General features: G+C 31.9%; 1 long non-coding RNA gene across 1 annotated transcript; it reads right to left on the bottom strand.

The window, feature by feature from the left end:
• Positions 1-256: 256 nt before the first annotated feature.
• Positions 257-3,365, bottom strand: LOC129887271 (uncharacterized). Its single transcript, XR_008766315.1, has 2 exons — positions 2,858-3,365; positions 257-688 (listed from the first exon to the last, which is right to left on the bottom strand). It is a non-coding gene; the product is annotated as an uncharacterized LOC129887271 (long non-coding RNA).
• Positions 3,366-6,192: the final 2,827 nt, after the last annotated feature.

Consider the following 6,192-nt stretch of genomic DNA (forward strand, 5'->3'; position numbering starts at 1 on the left):
TCGTTAAAACCTTACAAGAAAAAATTCAGTGAGAAAAAGCCTAGTGAAGAAAAAAGAATACACACATCAGGTAATACGCCTTGAGTGTTGCCTTATTAAAAAATTACCAGGAAAAATCAGTAGAACAAAATCTTGGTTAAGGAAAAAAGAGTGCAGCGCGTATTTTACTCTCCCTAATAAAAACTTCATTTGATATTTTGGAGACGACGCATTCCAACTTTATGTCTTAGCTTCTCAAAAGTTGATGTTCGTAACGCCTTTGTAAATAAATCTGCAAGATTATCAATTGAACGAACTTTTTGTACATCAATATCACTATTCTTCTGGAGATCATGTGTGAAGAATAATTTTGGTGAAATATATTTCGTTCTATCTCCTTTTATGAAGCCACCTTTCAATTGAGATATAAACGCAGCATTGTCTTCGAATATAAATGTGGGAACTTTAACATCATTTTTCAGGCAACATCTTTCTTTAATGAAATATATTATCGATCTCAACCACACACATTCTCTACTTGCTTAATAAATTGCTATTATTTCAGCATGATTTGAAGAAATAGCAACAATAGACTGTTTTGTAGATCGCCATGATATAGCAGTTCCTCCGTATGTAAATAGATAACCTGTTTGAGATCGAGCTTTATGTGGATTTGATAAATAACTTGCATCTGCATAACCAATAAGGTCTGCACAAACTTTGTTAGTATAAAACAAACCTATATCAATAGTACTTTTAGGTATCACAAAATATGCTTGATACCATTCTAATGCATTTGCGTTGAGGATGAACTATACCTTGCCAGCAAATTAACAGAAAATGTTATATCAGGTCTTGTTGCGTTAGCAAGATACATAAGTGCACCAATTGCACTGAGATATGGTACTTCAGGACCAAGAAGTTCCTTATCCTCTTCTGGAGATCGAAATGGATCTTTTTCCACTTCAAGTGATCGAACAACCATTGGAGTACTTAATGAATGTGCTTTGTCCATGTAAAATCATTTTACGATTTTCTCAGTGTAGGCAGATTAGTGGACAAAAACCTCATCTACTAAATGTTCAATTTGCAGACCCAGTTAAATTGCCAGTTTTTGGCATGGAAAATAGACATACACAGATACAAAATTTCTCCTCTATTTTCCTTTCTTTTCTCTTACTCTCTCCTCCAATTTTGTTAAGCTAGTATATTTTATAACAAAATATTAATAATAAAAATGAACAATAAAACAAAGACTTTTGGTGCTTTTTACCAAATTCAACAGTGGTCATCAGAGTAGTCCCAAAAACACTTTAAAACATCTCTATCATAGCTATGCTCACTACAAAAACTTAAGTCCAAAAAATATGAAAACAATAAGTAGTACACAAATAGATGAAAAAAACACCATTGAAGCTAATGATATGTGTGTAAGAATACAACATATAATAAAAAAAAATTGTACAAAAGTTAAAGCAATACCAAAGCATAGCAGAAAATGAACATGATATATAGTAAAAGAAATACACAACGCTATAAACAACTAGGACATAATCAAACCAACCTAATGAATATGTATTTAGATTCAAAAAAAAAATTGATAGTAGTTACCGGAGTTCAAACCTTCAAATTATAATGTATAATATGTAATGTAAATTTAAACTAAAATTTTCGTCTTTTTCATTGGCCAATTTTAATTTAAAAATTTAATCATTTTAATAAAAAAATAATATAAAAATTAACATGTCAAAAAAAATGTATAGTGATAGTGACAATCAATAAGTGTCAAATTATTAAACAATGCAAAATATGATAGATGTAATAATTAACCAACCACAAACAAAGAAATAAAATATCCCTAACAACAGTAAGAAAAATGAAGAAGAAAGACAGTGAAATAGATAACATAACGCCTGCAATCCAATAATCAAATTAAACATGTAACAAATTTAGTATGACAATAATATTGCCGGAGTTCAAATGTTAGTAAAGTCACACAAAAATGGATGAATCGACACCTAAAATGAAATAATATAGTGCAAAATTAAAGTTAACCACAACTGATAAGAAAACGTGAAGTTTACCCAAAAAACTATAATAGCAACTACTAATATAAAATGGAACTAAGAGCCCGTTTGAATTGGCTTTAAGTTGGTCAAAACCAACTTAAAGCCCCTTTTCAGCTTTTGGACGTGTTTGCCTAATGCTGACTTTAAGTCAGAAAGTTCTTAAAGTCAGTCAAAAATGAAAAGTTAGGATTCCTAACTTTTTTTTCCAAAGTGCTTAAAGTCATTTTCTTTGACCATGGAAATTACTTTTATATCCCTTATATCTTAACTAAATTCTCAAACTACCTTTTTTTATTTTTTTAATCCTAAAATTCACATCATAAGCACTTTTATCCAAACACTCAACTGCTTATTTATAAAAATAACTTTAAGCACTTCAAAATTCTAAAAGCACTTCATACATAAAAGTTACTTTTTTTAAGCCCATCCAAACGGGCTCTAACAGCGGCCGAATTTTGAACCCCTCCGCCAGATCTAAAAGGAAAACGAAGTAACATATGGGTTATTTATTTACCAAAGCCAAAGGAAAATCGATGGTGGTCACTTTTAAACAATAAAAAAATGAAAATAAGATAATTAAAATGGTGAAAAATCAGTCAAGAACTAAACTTGCAACATCACAGGAACAAGAGTAATGGAAGCAAAACACAATCTTATGACCATAGCTAAATAAAGCACAATCTGTAGAACAAACTTTAAAATAATAATGATATATTATAGAGGTAAAGAACACAAGAACTAAAACTTTCAAAAAATAAAACAAAATAAGCTTAAGAACTAGAACAAAACACTGAAGTAACAAGGATTACCTGGGTGTCACTTTTTTTCGGGCAGATCTGAAAGTTAGGACTTGGATTTTCGCCGTAACTTGTGAGCTTGCCTTGAAACCATAGAGAAAGAAGAATCATTTTTTATAGCAAGCCATGACAGAAGAGAGTATTCTCTTTAGTACACATTTTATCTCGAAGTTTTCCGGTTGGTTTGCCGATTATGGTATGCGGTGGTTTGGTAACGAGAGAATAGGAAAAAGAAAGGTTGTGTGGTCATTTTGGTTGTTGTGTTCTGCTATTTTGTGTAAGTCTGGTGTGGTTGTTTCTGGTGATGTGCTAGCTATTGCAAAAATAAAAGTAAGGAAGAGATGAGAGGGGTCGTTTGGTTTCTCTAGTGTGAGGTGGTAACAATGAGAGAGAGAGAGCGAGCTGTTGTAGTTGTTGTAATGGTGATGGGTGGCGGCGACTGTTTTGTTGAGAAGAAGGTAGAGGAAATTTTTTAGGGTTTTAGCCAAGGAATATTTTTTACCACCCTCCTCAAAATTATTTGTCACGACCCAAAATGGGCCATTAGTGGCACCACCCTCATCCTTCTAGGTGGGAGAATCAATGTTACAAACCCCAATTTATATTATAAGACAATAATACGGAAGCTCAAATTTATGAAAGTAAGAAATAACAATACATAAGAGTCCACTATATAATGTTTCCCAAAATCTGAAAGTTATCACATCAAGGACATTTAATTATAAAATATTAAGTCTGAAAATATCAAACACTAGAATAAAATAAATAACATAATTCGTGTCCGAACACTAAGAACATCATGTCATGGCTGAGAGAATCCAACACGAGCTAAAATGAATAGCTCACTCTGAAACTTGATATGCTGGGCACTGGCTATAGCTGAGGTCGAGTCGAAGTTGATGGTATACTCGTTGTACTCCACAAATAAAATAAAGAAAAATACATGTGGAGGTCAGTATAGGGCAACATGTACTAAGTTGGTATCATCGGCCGACTCAAAATAGAAATCAATATGTATAAAGTAATAGTAGAAAATCAACTACAATAATTAACATATGACAAGCAACAAGATCAAGATCAAGTGACAACATAATAAAACAGTTACGCATTTAGTTAACAATATCCAAAGTATACATGAGGACTCAGGCCTCCCACACCACGCTCTTTTGAGATTGAGTAGATTAAGTCATTTTATTATGTTTTCCTTTAATATTATTGTGCCAGAACATGTCATCCGATCCAATAATATCGTGTTGGCTAATGACACCCAATCCAAATATATCATGTCGAAACGTGACACCCGATACAAAAATATTATATCGGAATGTGACCCCGATCCAAATATACCATATCGAAATATGACACCCGATCCAAATATACCGTATCGAAATATGACACCCGATCCAAATATAATTAATTTACCATTCTTTATTATCATATTCCACTTTGTTAACAATATTTTATCAAACTTTCTTTATTCAAGACATCACTTTGATAAAGCAAATTCAAGATTATGAATTTCACAGTCTTGGAATTTCAGATCATTTACAACAACATATCAATCAACCAAACCACAACAATTAAATGTATAGAAAACTTCAAAACATTACTCAATGACTATCAATCACTATTAAGAGTCTATCTATGATATAGAATAAACTATAACTTACCTCAACTGAAGAACCAAAGTCAAGCAAACTAATTTACCAATGTTTTTCCTTTCTTCAATGCCTCACGTTTCCAATCTATCAAGTATACAATATTAATAAGTAAAAAAATCCATAGACACGGATATTATATGTATATTTAACCTAGACCCAACAACTCACCCAACTCTATAATCAATTTCCTATAACTTAAGCCTATGGTTAAGCCTCAATTTCTTCAATATCATATCTCTAATAATATTCATATAATATAATACACATAATATTTAATTATCTATCTCAATATATCAAAACGTGATTTTTAACATGAAAACCAAGAAAAATAATCTCAAATTGAAGTCAATTATTTACAGAGAAGTAATGTCACCCACGAAAATAACAGGCAACATATTAGCATGCCTTTAAACAATTATTTTACTCTAATATATTCTCCTCTAATAATCACATCATCATTGTCTTGTAATTAGACTCAAATCATTTAGTCATCATTAAGCCCTAAATTCGCCCATCAATTAGTAACACCCACATGGCAGCAACTTCAATTCTAATCCCTTCTACACCAACATTTAATAGTAATACAACCTCTACTCATGTGCACAATATATATAACGTATGGCATGATTAAGAGTTACCTACTGCGACTCAGTTTGAGTGCTGTTACGCCGAACTTGTTCTCATATTTTATGCTATTTTGTGTTCCTTTTGTTTTGAAGCATAAGTTATGCCTCAAAAAATAAAAATCTACTAACTCCAATTTTAACAAATATGGATAAATGGTACAAGATATTAATTAAATTATAAATTTAGCCCACCAATTATATAAATTATCTAAAATTATCCCTCAACTAATTAACCGTAGTTATCAAAAAGTCCAAAATACCCTTCAAATATTTATGGAATGAGTTTTTTTTTATGAAATAAAAATTTCTAGTACTCAAAGCTTTAGTACTCAAACAATCTAAAATAAGGATAATTATTATTATTTTAAAAAAATTGAAAAAAATGTGTAAAACATTATATTTGTATTCTTTAACGATCAAGAAGTCTAACGATGTTAATTTTGAGCACAAAGAGACAAAATTGGGTGTCAACACCTATCATTAGTGCACCAGAGTATTATTTGTTCAGTTTATGTGGTTGAATGTGTTAAAATCTTAATAGTTAGTGAATTGGACAAATTCTTGAGTTTTATAGAGTTAAGAGGTGAAAAAGTGGATTGGGCAAATTTTTGAGTTTTATAGAGTTCAGGAGGGTATTTTGGTCAAAACGACTTTATTTAGGAAATCTGACGATTTCGTTGAGTCCAGAATGTCGAATTCAGTGTAGTAGCATATCTAATTTATTGTTATCGGACCCCTAATGATTTTTGGTTCCAACCGAGAGCATTTTTGGACTTGGCATTTAGGTGTGATCTAATTTCTGGTGTAGGTGATTTTGTTCTTCGCGTTCGCAAAGTATTTCTCATGTTCGCGACCTGCCCAATTATTACTCTGCGTGATAGCTATGATTTTCCACGCGATCGTGAATGTTTACCTCTTTGTGTATCGCGATAGCGGGAGGTGGGAACGCGATCGCAGAGTGTTTTTTCCCTGTGCTTCGCAATCGCGAGAGTAAGTGGCTCATGATCGTGATGCACAAGTTGTGTGTGAACAGTGTTAAGTCGTGAAAACAATCTCATTT

This window comes from Solanum dulcamara, chromosome 4, assembly GCF_947179165.1.
Source record: "Solanum dulcamara chromosome 4, daSolDulc1.2, whole genome shotgun sequence".
Classification (NCBI taxonomy): domain Eukaryota; kingdom Viridiplantae; phylum Streptophyta; class Magnoliopsida; order Solanales; family Solanaceae; genus Solanum; species Solanum dulcamara.